We start from the raw sequence: 13,915 nt of genomic DNA, 5'->3' as shown, positions 1-13,915 counted from the left end.
TTGAAAGCCTTTGCGGTAAAACACTGAAAAGTTACACATTTCTTTAGATGGATGAGGACGAGTGCAGATGTATTGGACAGGATCCTATGCCACTTTGCTGGTTTACAGCTGGTTCATTGTTTCTTGCACTTTTGCAAGGAGAGCAAGTTGAATGGATCAACTTCTGGGGAGCTGTCTCTTAATTTAAAAGAGAAGTGCCATCTGTGGTTGTGTGGTCCTTTTAAGCGTCAATTCTAATATATTAGCCTTGGCAAACTAGACTAAGAGTCCTTACCACTGAGTACAACCATACCTTTTCATCAGATCAACCCTGACAGATTTTCTTCAATCATGCTAATTTAGATACTATACTGTACTGACATTTATTGATTCTCCATAGATCAAGGTATTATCTTAATCTCTGCTGCTCCATAGTGCAGCTAACAGTGAGCCATCTGTAAGAATGTTAATTAAGTAACAGCAGGTAATCATTACCTCTGCTGAGGTTCTTTATTGTGATTTTTATATGTATATCAGATGTATTTATGCCTATTCAGTGAAATAATTGTCAAATTAAGATTTCCTGAGAATTGAATTCTGCCAGAAAGAACAGTTATGGTTCAGAGAGACTTCAAAGCAAATCAATCTTGTGGTAAATTCAGGAGCATTCCTTTTATTCATTTTACCATTAAAAGTATGAGTGCTCCCAAACCTTCATATATAGAACTAAAACTAAGAATCTGTAACAGAAAAAAATTGCCCTATAAGTTAATCAGCAACATAGAAAGGAGAGCTGTTTGTCATGGGAAAAAATAGGTTGATGTACTACTTTGAGAATGGAATTTGGTTCTCATCCTAAAGAATTGGATAAAGTGGAAAAGTCTTAAATCAACTGCATAAATAGACTGTAATATGATCAGTTTGTTCTCCCTGCTGTGAGCGTCGAGTAGATTGAAAAATGTAACTTAACCTTTTAAATTATGACGAAGGTAAGAGTTCCTGAAAACCTGAGTGGTGGGAATTGCAAAGCACAGAAGGAAATTAGACGTAGACAGAATTGGTATTGAGAGCTTTTGCTTAATGCCAGAGAAAAATATCTAAATCTTGTGTCTAACCTACTTGTCACTGATTCTTTTCCTTATTTCTTTTTGTACTATTTAAGACCTTTGCCTTAATTCAGTCAATCATTAAGTCAAAATCGAGTTTGACTTAATTTCAAGTTGTAGAAAAGCAAGTGAGAACGGAAATGGAATACACAGTTAATAAACTTGCTGTTTATTCAGGGAAATGAGTTGCTTTGATTACCATCTTCTAATTTGCTGAAGTGCCAGGTATCCCATCCATCTTGGACATTCTCTCTTCTCTCCTCACCCCGGCCTCGGCCGCCCCCCTCCATTCCATCTGGCAGAAGGTACAAAAGCTTTGAAAGCGTGTACCAGCTAGCTCAAGGAAAGCGTCTATCCTGCTGTTATAAGATTATTGAATCATATGATGAGATGGATTCTTGACTTCACAATCTATCTCATTATGATCTTGCATTTTATTGTTTACTTGCACTGCACTTTCTCTGTAGCTGTTGCACTTTATTCTGCATCCTGGTACTGTTTCGTTCGGCCTCAATGTACCGTGTAAATAATAGATCTATATGAACAGCATGCAAGACGAGCCTTTCAATGCATCTTGGTACATGTGACAGAAATAAGCCAATTCCAATTTCAATTGCGGCATACTCTCTTGCTGCCATTAGTGGAATATTTGGTGGACAGCAAGAAAATGGATGGACTTGGAAGTAGTTTTGAATTGTATATATCAAGCTAAGTTTAAGTGAATGTAGAGCCCCCAGCAACTACCCCCCTGGAAACCAGGCTCCTGAGCAATAGTATCTTGTCAAAATAAATGCAAGATGTACATAGAAAGTTAACCAGGCAGTATTAGGTTTGAATGAACATTTGCTTTTCCAGTTTAAAAAAATATTAACATTTTAAGTTAATAGCTAGAATCAGCATATGCCTCAAAGTCCTTCAGCCAAAATAGATTTTATCAGATGAGATTTTAGGTTTTTTCTCTTGAAAACTTGAAGCTTTTTTTCAATTTTTTTCCATGTGCATCAAACAGAATTAATACTTATTTTAATTCCAATGTTATTTCTAAAACTCAAATATTGAAATGGGATGTTGTGACTGATTTCAGATAATTAAGTCTTGACAAATGTGCGTGGGATGAATCCTATTGAAGGTAAATGTTTGACATGTTTTAGCAAAAAAATGTTCTGCTTTAGGGCACTGTTCAGTCATATTTAATTTGTGTTAAAAGTAGATTTCAATAAATCATTTTCAGACATCTGCTAAAATATTTCCCAAAGAAAAAGAATTAAACATTGCTTCCTTAAAGCTTTTTGAATGGAGATTGTATCTGTGTGTTTATTCCTCTGGACAGGTGCTTCTTCTGTTCTGCATTCTCCATTTTAAAAGCTTCTCTCACTGTTGTCTGGAATAGCTGCTGGTCTGTATGCTATCCCATTGTCGACAGCTTATTCATCTTGTTATGGTAAAAGCTGTAATGTTGTCTGTAAGACGCTAGGCTATTGAGTGCCGCGTCCTGAAAAACCCTTGATGATTGGCTGCCACGGAGGAATTCAGCTTGTAGAGAATGTGTGAACACCATCTGCTGTAGGGGGTTGCAGCCAGTGTGCAGCTGGCTTTCCAGGCTTTAGGCTAAAGACCATACAGCCACTTCTGGTTTAACTTGGGAGTTTCTAAACTTTATTTGCTTTTTAAGTTTTACCTGTTAAGTACTGTTTTCATTTCTGTGATCAATTCAAATGTTACTTGGAATTCTCCAGTGCTTTAAATGAAATTGAAAGAAGGAAATTGCAAAAGGATGACAACTTGTTGCTTTTGGCCTCTGATATGAAAAAGGAACTCCAACATTCTTGGGTACTGGTTCATGCCTGGTTAATCGGTTAAAGGTAGGGTCTTAGTTCAGATAAGTATCTTAAAATAAAACAAGAAATCCTTTCATATTCAGAGTATGTGAGAGAGCGCTTGCTGCTTCAACAAATTCTTGTTTGCAGATTTGTAAAGCAGATGTACTGCCTCTAGTTGCATGCTATCTGCATGAATATTTGTTTTGCTTCATAAAATTTGGCAAAATTACATATTATTTTATTAATGATGGAACAATTGCCTAAGGTTGAGTTATTGTGTTTCCATAAGCTGCACATTTTGTTTGGGACTAGTTGTAAAATACTGATGGCTACTTAAGTTATTTTATCAATGTTAACCGAATTAGGATATTCTTGATTTTTACTGCTGTTTTGTAGTCAAAATGTTAGTTCTTGATGTACATGGAGCATAAATTATTCCTTCTGATGGTGGCATAATTTGAAAGTAGATGAGAAAATCAGATTTATTTTTATCAAGTTCTTTCTCGCGTGCGATCTTCAACATCCACACTTGCACTTCCTAGCTTCTTACAGGGTTGCTCAATGGCAGTCTGGCGTCAGGGTACTGAATAGTTACTCTTATTCAGGCACCTCTATCTTAACAAGATTGACATTTATTACACACACTGCCTCCACTCTGGTTAATTCAACACACCTGTGATTTGAACTGCAGCCTCTTTGATTTTGTACATATTTTATCTGCTAATAAGATAAGATTTGTGATTATCATGAAAATTTGGGCAGTTGTGGTTATGATAAAGCATTAATGTGTACATAGCAAGCTTTCAAAGTTGATCGTTCCTTATTTTAAAACTATCAGCACCTGTAATTTCTTTGGATAATGATCCAGCTGCAAATGTAAAACTTATTTTTAAGATTTGTAATTATCTTGGCAAAATGTTCATTGAAGTATCTGATATATAATAGTTGCTAATTTATATTGTACTTTTTGTTATGTCTGCTATTTACAATAGCAGAGGTTTGCCCTTACAAAGGTCTAATGGGAGATGTGCTAGAATAGTTAGGGTTGATTTGAACAATGTTTCCCTTATTTGTCAGTCATAATATTCTCAGGCTCAATATGAGTATTATCTGAATAAATCCAATTAATTAAAAAAATTATTGAAAAGCAATATTACTGAGAATATGGCATCTAGCGCTTTGTTTTCAACTAGTAGTTCAATGTGAAGTGTTTTTCAATATTGGTCAAAATAATGTGTTTTCCATTTCAACTTGAAAGCTCTTTATTATAGAGGAATACCTTGTATAAATTTAGGGATGAAGGATTCAAATAGGGATGTAATTTTGTTTTGGAACATCAAAGGCATGAACAATGCATCTTGTTGCTTGTTGAATATATTGTCATAAAATGTTGCTGAAGGAAAAATCGTATCACATTGTCTGCCATCTGACCTAATGTATAGTTTGCACATAATATACAGCAGTGACATTTGATTTAATTGTGTCAATCTGGTAATTTGGTTCAGAAAACTGAACATGTATGAATTGCTTATTTTGTTACTCCACCATCCACCCCCATTCCACTCATTTTTGTTGCTTCCCAATGCCTTTCCTCTATCAAAAGTAGTGACTCATGCCGGATACTCTATTGCAAAAGAAACAAAGCTGTTCAACATAATACTGCAGTGGGAGCAGTGTGATTCGAAAAGGGCGCAGGAGAAGATCACACAACCCCCGGAACCACTTTGCTGTTCAGCATCATAGTTTATACACAATCCCATTGCCTCAGTAACCTTGTGTCCCTTCTGTGGTAAAATAACCACTCACCTCTTGTCTTAAAAAGTTCAGATCACTTCCACTGCCCTACAAGGAAAAGTTGCAAAGACCCACGACACTCTGAAAGAAGAAAATTTGTCTTAACTTTGTCATAAATAGCATCCCCTTATTTGTAAGAAATTAACTGCTAGTTCTATAATCTTCCACAAGAGGAACCATCCTCTTGTTGTTTACTCTGACAGGACCTCACAGGTTGTTGCATATTTCAGTCCTGACATGTGTATTTTTTTTTAATACTCTGGATGTAAGCCCGGCTCAAGACAGCAACCTGCTTGTCTTGGTTTAAGTCTGGTAAATTTCTGAACTGTTTCTATTCCACAAATAAGGAAACAAACACCATGCGTAGCTTCAGATGTGGTCTCACTGGTGCCCCATAAGATTGAATCTATATCCCTATACTGTCCTTCTGAAAACAATCCCTTAATGATATGTAATAACTGACTGTGCTATCTGCATACTGCCCTTTTACAAATCACTTGAAGCACTACCATTTAGGTGTCTACATTTTATGTCAAAATGGATATGATTACATTTTCCCACAATACTTTATTTTCCAGGTCTTTGCCCACTTAATCTCGCTTTAATCCTTTTGAAGAATAAATGGAGACTTCACTTCCTCAGGGATTTACATTTACCTTAACCTAATATTTCCTCCTAATATCTAACAATTTGCACACTTTAATTAAATAAGCAAGAATTAACAATGTATTGTAACTAACTTTAACGTTGCACATCTATCTGTTCCTGATTTTGTGTTGAATTGCATGGAATATGAGGCACTGAAGCTAGTCATTTGCCTTTTGAGTCCATGCCAGCGTTTACACTCCGTTCAAGCATTAATAAATACAAGACTCTAGAGATGGCTGCTCTCATGCAGGAAGGAAAATCTTAACAAGTGGTTGTTTGGATATGACTGAACAAGATTGGAACAGATATTTTCTGTCCCACCCAGATGGATGACGGGCATAACATTCAAGTAAGACAGGATGGTATGTCAAGGACTGGAGATGGATCGAGTGGGTTGAGGAGGATAGATTTCAATTACAGGATGTGGCAGCAAAAATGAGGCATTTAAAGTGACAGGGCTTGAAAGGCAATGTGCATAAGTAAAATAAATTTTTATTCAAATATTACTTGCTTCCTGTTACTCCACTGCCATTTAGTACAGCAATGAAGGTCCTCCATCTTTGTATAGAAGGATTCTTCTTTGCTGTTTCGGTAACAATTGTTTTTTAACCAGTCAGGGTTGTTAGCCCTGAGCTGAACCCCCAAACTTGGAGGATGTCTGGCCTTGACCCTTTGGCCTGTTTGACATGGGTGACATACCAAAAGCTAAGGCACAAGGCACTGACTCCAGCCAACATAGCTCTCCAGGTCATTGAGGCATGCAAGCCTTGAAACCTTATGGCAAGGTTGTGGTCCTCTTGGAGGCTATATAAATATATTTGGTACTATAAACTTCAATTGGCACTTAACCATGTTGGCACGTGGCCAAGTGGTTAGGGCATTCGTCTAGTGATCTGAAGGTTGCTAGTTCGAGCCTTGACTGAGGCAGCGTGTGTGTCCTTGAGCAAGGCACTTAACCACACATTGCTCTACGATGACACTGGTGCCAAGCTGTATGGGTCCTAACGCCCTTCCCTTGGACAACATTGGTGGCGTGGAGAGAGGAGACTTGCGGCATAGGCAACTGCTGGTCTTCCATACAACCTTGCCCAGGCTTGAGCCCTGGAAACCTTCCAAGGCGCAAATCCATGGTCTCATGAGACTAACGGATGCCTATAAAAACTTCAATATGATGAAGAGTGATTCTTTTACTCTAGTGAATACAAATCTAGTGAATTTCTAGATTTGTGTTGATATATTTTTGAAAGATTTGGAAATTGTAGGCTTTGGGGAAATGGCATGAAAGAGGAGATGAGGCCAACATAGCACTGCCTTGATCATATTAAATAGTGGGCCAGCGGGCCTAAATCTGTTCCTGTGTTTTTTTTTGTGTTGTTGTGATCAGTTTTGATTTTGGGTGCTGGTAGTGCTTGGTGGATCAGTCTGCATCTATGTGGACAGGGGTTAGGGCGGGTCAGCCTTTCTTGATGGGAGTTGACAATCATCGGGGAAGTTATTTGTTTTCTCTCTCCGTGGTGCTGCTGAGTTTTTTTGTTTTCCGTATTTGATTCTGATATCTGGGCTTTTCAAACGGCCAATTTTGATGATATTTAACTTTTTTCTTGAAAGTTGCTGCCTGATATTCTGGGCTTCCCCAAGAATCTCCTTGATTTCCAGCATTTGCCATATTCCTTGTATCTCAGTTGCAACAAAATTACTTTTCTATGTGTACCATCCATTTACTTGAGCACACAGATTAGCTGCCATTGGCAATTTCTCGCTACATACTGAGCCGACACTCCATCTGTGGCATCAGTTTCTCTCTAATCTTTGCCCCATCACAGATGTTGCCTTTGTTGTCTCCATTTCTCTCCATTTTCTGCTGTTTAAAACATGCATACCGTGCAGTTTTTCCTAGTTCAGCATTTATTTCATATTCTTGGTAAGTTCAGTTCTGATTTTCATGCCCTGTTGTTCAATTGAGCAGGATCAAGGAGCTGAATAGTATATGCCCATTCCTGCAGCTAAGGCAAATGGATGCTCTGAACTGGAAATTAGACAAATACATGGAGGGAAAAGGATATAGAAAGGCTGCAAGTGATGTGAAATAATTGGAGTGAGAAGAAACTCAAACTATAAACACCACACAGGTTAATTGGGTTGACTTTCTTATTTACACAATTTGATGCTCCCTAACTTAATAGAGTAACCACATTTGCAGATCATGCCCTGTCCATCAATAATCAAGTCATCCATCTATAAAAGAGCTGTGACCTCAGCATTCATCCATGGAAATGCAGACTGGCATATTTCACTAATCAAAATGTTTTCTTCCATCCTACGTTGCTACCAAAAACAAATGTCAAATGGTTTTGTCCATTCTGTCTTCCTACTCTGTGTGGTAACATAATTCAGTTCAAAAGGTTGTTCATGCTCAGTCATTGCATAAGATGAATAACAATTTAAGATTTTTGAACACTAATGAAGCAAAAGCTTCCTGGTCCGGGGTTTCAGCTTGGGGCTATCAATTCTGAATTGTGATGGAAACAGCAATGAAGAACTCTTCTACATCTGAGTACAATGGTATTCCTGAGTCTCCAGCCAGGGCTTGCATAACTGAAATCAGTGAATACAAAGAAGGCGGCGCTGACATGGTGAAGGAAGCCCTGAACATGGAGGAGCTTCATTGCTGCCCTAAACACCAATAGTGTAATGGCTAAGTAAGTAAGAAGCAAAGGCAATACTTTGGCCAGGAAGGTAAACAGTTTAAAGGATCTGGGGCACGAGGTGGCTGAGCAGGCTTAAGAGGCTGTGCACCTCTATTTTTCAATTTTTTTTCTATTTATGGTATGAAGTGCTTTTTGGAGTTCCAGATAGACAGTATTATTAGACAACCTCTAATTCTTTTGCTGAGCACCACCTCAAAAATTGTACAATATAAATAAATTAATCCATAATTCTCAAATTCAATGTGATTGCACAAAGCTTAAGTGTATCTGTAACATTGAAGAAGATAATATTAAACTCAAGAGATTCTATAGATACTTGAAATCCAGAGTAATGCACACAAAATGCTATAAGAACTCAGCAGGTCAAGAAGCATCTATGCAGGGGAACAGAGTCAACGTTTCGAGCCAAGAGCTTTCATCAGGACTGGAAAGGAAGGGGGAAGAGGCCAGAATAAGAAGGTGGGGAGTGGATGGAGTACAAGTTCAAAGGTGATAGATGAAGCAAGGTGAGGGGGAAGGTAGGTGGGATAATACTAGACTAAGAAGAGGCAGACGATATGTATTAGCATAGATGCAGCCATTTAGCATGTTGAGTATGTATGAGATCACTGTCCAGAAACATTGAGGAATTTAATTTGTTGAATAACTTTATAGTTCTATTAATTACACAATCATTTGCCTTTATATTTAGCTGACAGGTCTGTAGTTAATTTGTGTCTTGTGTAGTGATATTTGCAATATACAAAATGAAAGGTCAATTTTCTTGAACCAAAAAAGCTTGAGAGAAACATGATTAATGCATCTACATTCTGTTCTCTTCTTTCATTGTATATTTTGAGGGAAATAAACCAGCAGAAGTCCTCTAAATCAGAGGCATCTGCTGAAGTCTACTTTATATAACATGTAACCTGTGATGTGATGCATATTATTCTGTGTTTCAGTGTTACTATACTACTGGAGGCATTGCTGCAATATAAACCAGGACGACCATGAAGTGGTAGTCACTTGTTAGTTTTCTCCTCTCCCTGCGTGTAAATTATGGTCTTTAACTTCATAGCATGCCCAGTTACTAGTTTGCATTGAAATGACGATGCAAAATATAAGAGATAGGAACAAGAGTAACCTGTTCATTTCACCTTCACCCTCCTCCCACACCAGTTCTACCACTTAATAAGATCAGATGTGTTCTTTACATCAATACCAGTTTCCCAAACTAACCTAATGCTCCATGATGTCTTTAGTTTTATATTAGTTTCCTGCTTGGAAATGTCACCATATTCACCACCTTATAAAACAACGACATGGAACTGAGGATAATTTTGGGTAGAATATTATGGTTTACAATCTGTTGATGAATGTATAGAATCTCAAGAGATTGATCTTGCTGAAATGTTGTGATGCAATGCTGTTAATATTGCTGATTTTCCCAGTAACTAATGCAATTGCTGTCATCTAAGGAATATTGTATTTATGGTATTTTCCAATATTAATATTTTTTTATCAGTGTGCATACATAAAATTATAAATTCATATTGTAGCGTTGTCTTTTTCATGTGATTTAAATCTAGTGTTAGAGATTTGCAAACGATTGGGTAATACTTAACTGATTTAAACACCTTCAAATATATTGATAGGAAAACAATACAAAATCTGCTTGATGGTTCCACACCATTGTATCAGAGGACTTGGAGGATATGTGGATGACCTGTTAATCAGAATGATTCTGATGAGGAGTCCTCAACCTGAAATATTATCTCTTTCTGCCTCTGTGGTTGCTCCCTGATTTAGTATTTCTAGCATTTCCAGCATCTGTGGAATTCCTTGTGTTTATGATCTACAGAATTTTGCTGGATATACCAGAGAGTTGAGTGGTGTCGCAACAACAGCCTTGCACTCAATGACAGTGAGATGTAAGAGCTGATTGTGGGCTTCAGGAAGGGTAAGACAAGGGAACATGAGCCAATCTTCACAGAAGGATCAGAAGTGGAGAGAGTGAGCAATTTCAAGTTCCTGGGTGTCAATATCTCTGAGGAACTAACCTGATCCCAATATAGCGATACAGCTATAAAGAAGGCAAGACAGTGGCTATATTTCATTTGGAGTTTGAAGAGATTTGGTTTGTCAACTAAACCACCTTAAACTTGTATAGGTGTACCATGGAGAGCATTCTGACAGGCTGCATCACTGTCTGGTACTGGGGTGGGGGGGGGGCGGTGGCGTGCTACTGCACAGGACAGAAAGAAGCTACAGAAAGACATAAAATTAGTCAGCTCCACCTTGGGTACTAGCCTCCGTAGTATCCAAGATGTCTTCAAGGAGCGGTGCCTCAGAAAGGCGATGTCCATTACTAAGGACCCTCTTCTCATTGTTACCTTCAGAAAGGAGATACAGAAGCCTGAAGGCACACACTTAGTGATTCAGGAACAGCTTCTTCCCCTCTGCCATATGATTCCTAAATGGACATTGAACCTGTGAACACTACCACTACTTTTTTAATATATACTATTTCTGTTTTTTGCACAATTTTTAATCTATTCAATATACAAATGCTGTAATTGATTCACTTATTTGTTTTACCTTTTTTCCCTATATTATGTATTTCATTGAACTGCTGTTGCTAAATGAATAAATTTCATGACACATGCTGGTGATAATAAACCTAATTTTGATTTTCCAATATGCCAATATTACCCTGTACAAAAGCAACATCAAGATTGCAGCAAATAACAAAATACATTATGGGGAAGTTCAAGATTGCAGTGGGATGTTTCTAATGTATAAACATTTTTCCTAGATTATCCTTGGAGTCTGTTGATGATTTCTGAAATATAATTGAAAATAAATATGAAAAGGGCATAATGTGGTTAGATGTCTGTGTTCAACAAGTGTATCCATTTAAGGAAGCAACAGTTGATGTTTGTAGAATGCTCTTTAACAAAATCATGAATACTGACTTGTGCATGAACACATTTTTATGTCTCACTGTGGCCTGAATTTAAATATTCTCTTTTATCACTCTTTTCCAACTTGTATTTATTTGAGCAGATCTTCATTGAATTTTCAGATGACTCGAGGAACATATTAAAAGTTAATTGTAGGTTTAAAATTTTTTTATGGGAGGAATACCTTTTAATGTTGTGTACCCCATTTGTTGTTTTTAGTATTTCATTGGAATGATAGATGCATAGATTTGCTTTTCTTGTAGTCATCAGTGCCATTGAAATGTTGGCCAATAGATTTTAAAACAACAAAGAGAATTCCGGGTATTGTTTCCTACCCTCTTCCATCATGATGAAACAATCTATCACGTTGAAGTGGGTATGGAAGCAACATCATTTTCTGAAAACTTGAAACCCTACCAGATATGTCTCAAGTTTAAAGCCCTCCTCCAACAATTTGAGATAACATTCTTTTTCACCAGAATTTTCACTTCTTCTAATATTGCATTTTCCTTTTGTAAAAGCTGATTTTTGAATTGACTGTTGACTAACAGATGCTTGACCATTCTGAAGCCCGTGATGCTGGTTGCAACCATGGGTTGTTGCTGAAGATTTCCAAAAGACCAAATTTTGTGCTCCTAACACTCCTTGATGCAATCAATACTCTGTACTTTTAGAGTTTGCCTCATTGATGAACATTGGTGCAAGACAATGTTGAGCAATGACCTCCCTCACTATCATTCAGCCTTTACATGGTGAACTGCCATGCAAATCAGTCTTAAAATTAATTTGATATAGTATTAGGGCAGTAATTAAAGTCAAAGTGCATTCATTATCAAAGTATATCTACTTGTACAACCATCAGATTCATCTCCTTACCGGCAGCCACAATACGGAGAAACCCAACTGGAAAAAATGCTGTCAAATATTCAATGTGCAGGGGGATAAAAAATAAATTGTGCCAACAACAAAAGCAAGCAAACAACCAAAGTTCACAAAAGTGAGTCCACAGCCACAAAAGCAGTCATCACTGCAGCTGATCCAGTAGCCTGTTAGTTGCGGTCCACAGACTCAGATCAGTACAGAGCTGAGTAAATCTCACGGAGCTGAAAGCTTAAATGGGCTTATCCCTTGCCTTCGCCCCCGACACCTTGATCTTTTCAATCTGACCCAATGCTTAAATCGTCCAGACCTTGGGTCTTCCTCGCTCTCAGACGCAGGCCATGCTGCTTCAGTATGATCTCGGGTCAATACCCAGCCACCTCGATTAGGTCTGTACCCGACCTTTTCAATTTGCCAGGCACTTAAGTCAATCAAACCTTTGGTCTTTCCTCACTCTTGGCCCAGGCTGTGCCGCCTCAACACTGTATCACCTCCGCTCACCCCCCCCCCCAAGTCCACTCCAACAATAGCCAAACATTGGCTGTTTCCCTGCTCTCTGGCCTAGGCCCCGCATCCTCCATTCAAACCGAGCACGCAACATCGCAACCATCCTACACCTCTGAGACTTTAGTTCACATTGCAAAAATGCCAGTTCGTATAGGCAGTTCAGAAGCTCAGCTTCTAAAGGGAGGAGGAGAATATAGTGGCGCGAGGCCAGCGCGTGCGGCCTTTCCGGTGATGAATATCTGTTATCTGTCAAGTAGGGGACTGTGCACAACTCTGATTTGATGGAGATGGGCATGAGAGTACGGAGGAACATCTGGAAAACTTCTGAAATGCCTGTTTTGCTGCCGCTGCCTCTATGTGGTAACTGGAAGCTCCGGAGCAGAAGGCCCCGAAATCCTCGGCTTTGATTGTTTCAGCGGCCGGGGCTAGGTCGAAGGCGCTCGGCAGAGGATGGCGCTCGGGAGGCTGTATCAGAAGGGCTGGTTGGAGGCTCGAAGTTTTCTGACGGATGGACTCAGTATCGGGTGTGGTTGGCTGCTTCCAAGGCATCAGCAAGATGATGGTGCCTGGAGGTTTATGGCAGGGAGTTTCTCCCTTTTGCTGCCTGCTATCGGGGACTAGGGAGTCGATCGACTCGGGGACTTTTGAGACTTTATTTACCGTGCCCATGGTTTGTTCTTCATCAAATTATGGTATTGCTTTGCACTGCTGTAACTACATGTTATAATTATGTGGTTCTGTCAGTGTTAGTCTTTGGTTTGTCCTATTTTCTGTGATATCACTCCGGAAAAACATTGTATCATTTCTTAACGCATGTATACATTTCTAAATGACAATAAAGGAGGACTGAGTGTTCTTATAATCTAAGCTACAGGCTATTGATTGCAGTGGCTGTTCACCAGTGATTAATAAAGTAGTTAACTGTTTTCTTTGTTTTGCTTGCTATAGGCAAGTAATTGTTGTGCTTCACCAGCGCCATCTTCAACTGGAAGCTTTAATCTCTTTGGGAGTGCCAAACCCTAACAGCTGAATTAACCTTTTGGAAACAAGTTTCCTTTTCTGGAATGACAAAACCCATCTAAAACCACCACAAGTATTTTGTACCAGAAAAATCAAGTTGCAGATTTTACCCATAAGCTGCTTAATTCAACCAGTCCATTTCACCATTTATTCCCCAAATCCCTTAGTATCTCAGAACCTGCCCATCTCTGTTTCAAATGTAATCGGAGACTATGTCTCTGCAACCCTTTTGAGTTGTGTTCTGGCACTCTGAACTCCATTCCATATTTTGAAATTGTGATCCTTGGTTCTAGACACCAAGGATCACAGTTTCAAAATAAGGGAATAGGGACAACATAAGCTCTGTATTTTGCCTCTCAAGTTTGGTAAGAGCTTTGTATGTGTTTCAATGAGGTCATGTCTCATATTTTTACACTCTGCTTATTCTGTCATCCATATGAAGCTTCCTTTTGGAAAGCACAACAGGGTATTTAAAACAAAAACTACATGCCATCTTAAAAGTTTCTCGCTCC

At 38.5% G+C, this 13,915-nt stretch overlaps 1 protein-coding gene across 5 annotated transcripts in view; it reads left to right on the top strand.

Annotated features, from left to right (window-relative positions):
• Nucleotides 1-13,915, top strand: part of LOC134359795 (disabled homolog 2-interacting protein-like) — a 609,971-nt gene that overhangs the window by 108,909 nt on the left and 487,147 nt on the right. The window contains exon 1 of one of the 5 annotated variants that reach the window (XM_063073444.1): nucleotides 2,695-2,947. The exons of the other annotated variants lie outside the window; for them this stretch is intronic. The gene's annotated coding sequence lies outside the window, so the exon portion shown is untranslated. Of the gene's footprint in view, nucleotides 1-2,694; nucleotides 2,948-13,915 lie in introns of those variants that run through there. 5 annotated transcript variants of the gene reach the window in all.

The sequence above is a fragment of the Mobula hypostoma genome, chromosome 21, assembly GCF_963921235.1.
Source record: "Mobula hypostoma chromosome 21, sMobHyp1.1, whole genome shotgun sequence".
Lineage (NCBI taxonomy): Eukaryota > Metazoa > Chordata > Chondrichthyes > Myliobatiformes > Myliobatidae > Mobula > Mobula hypostoma.
Note: the sequence above shows the minus strand (reverse complement) of the source record. Positions and strands in the feature narration are given on the sequence as shown.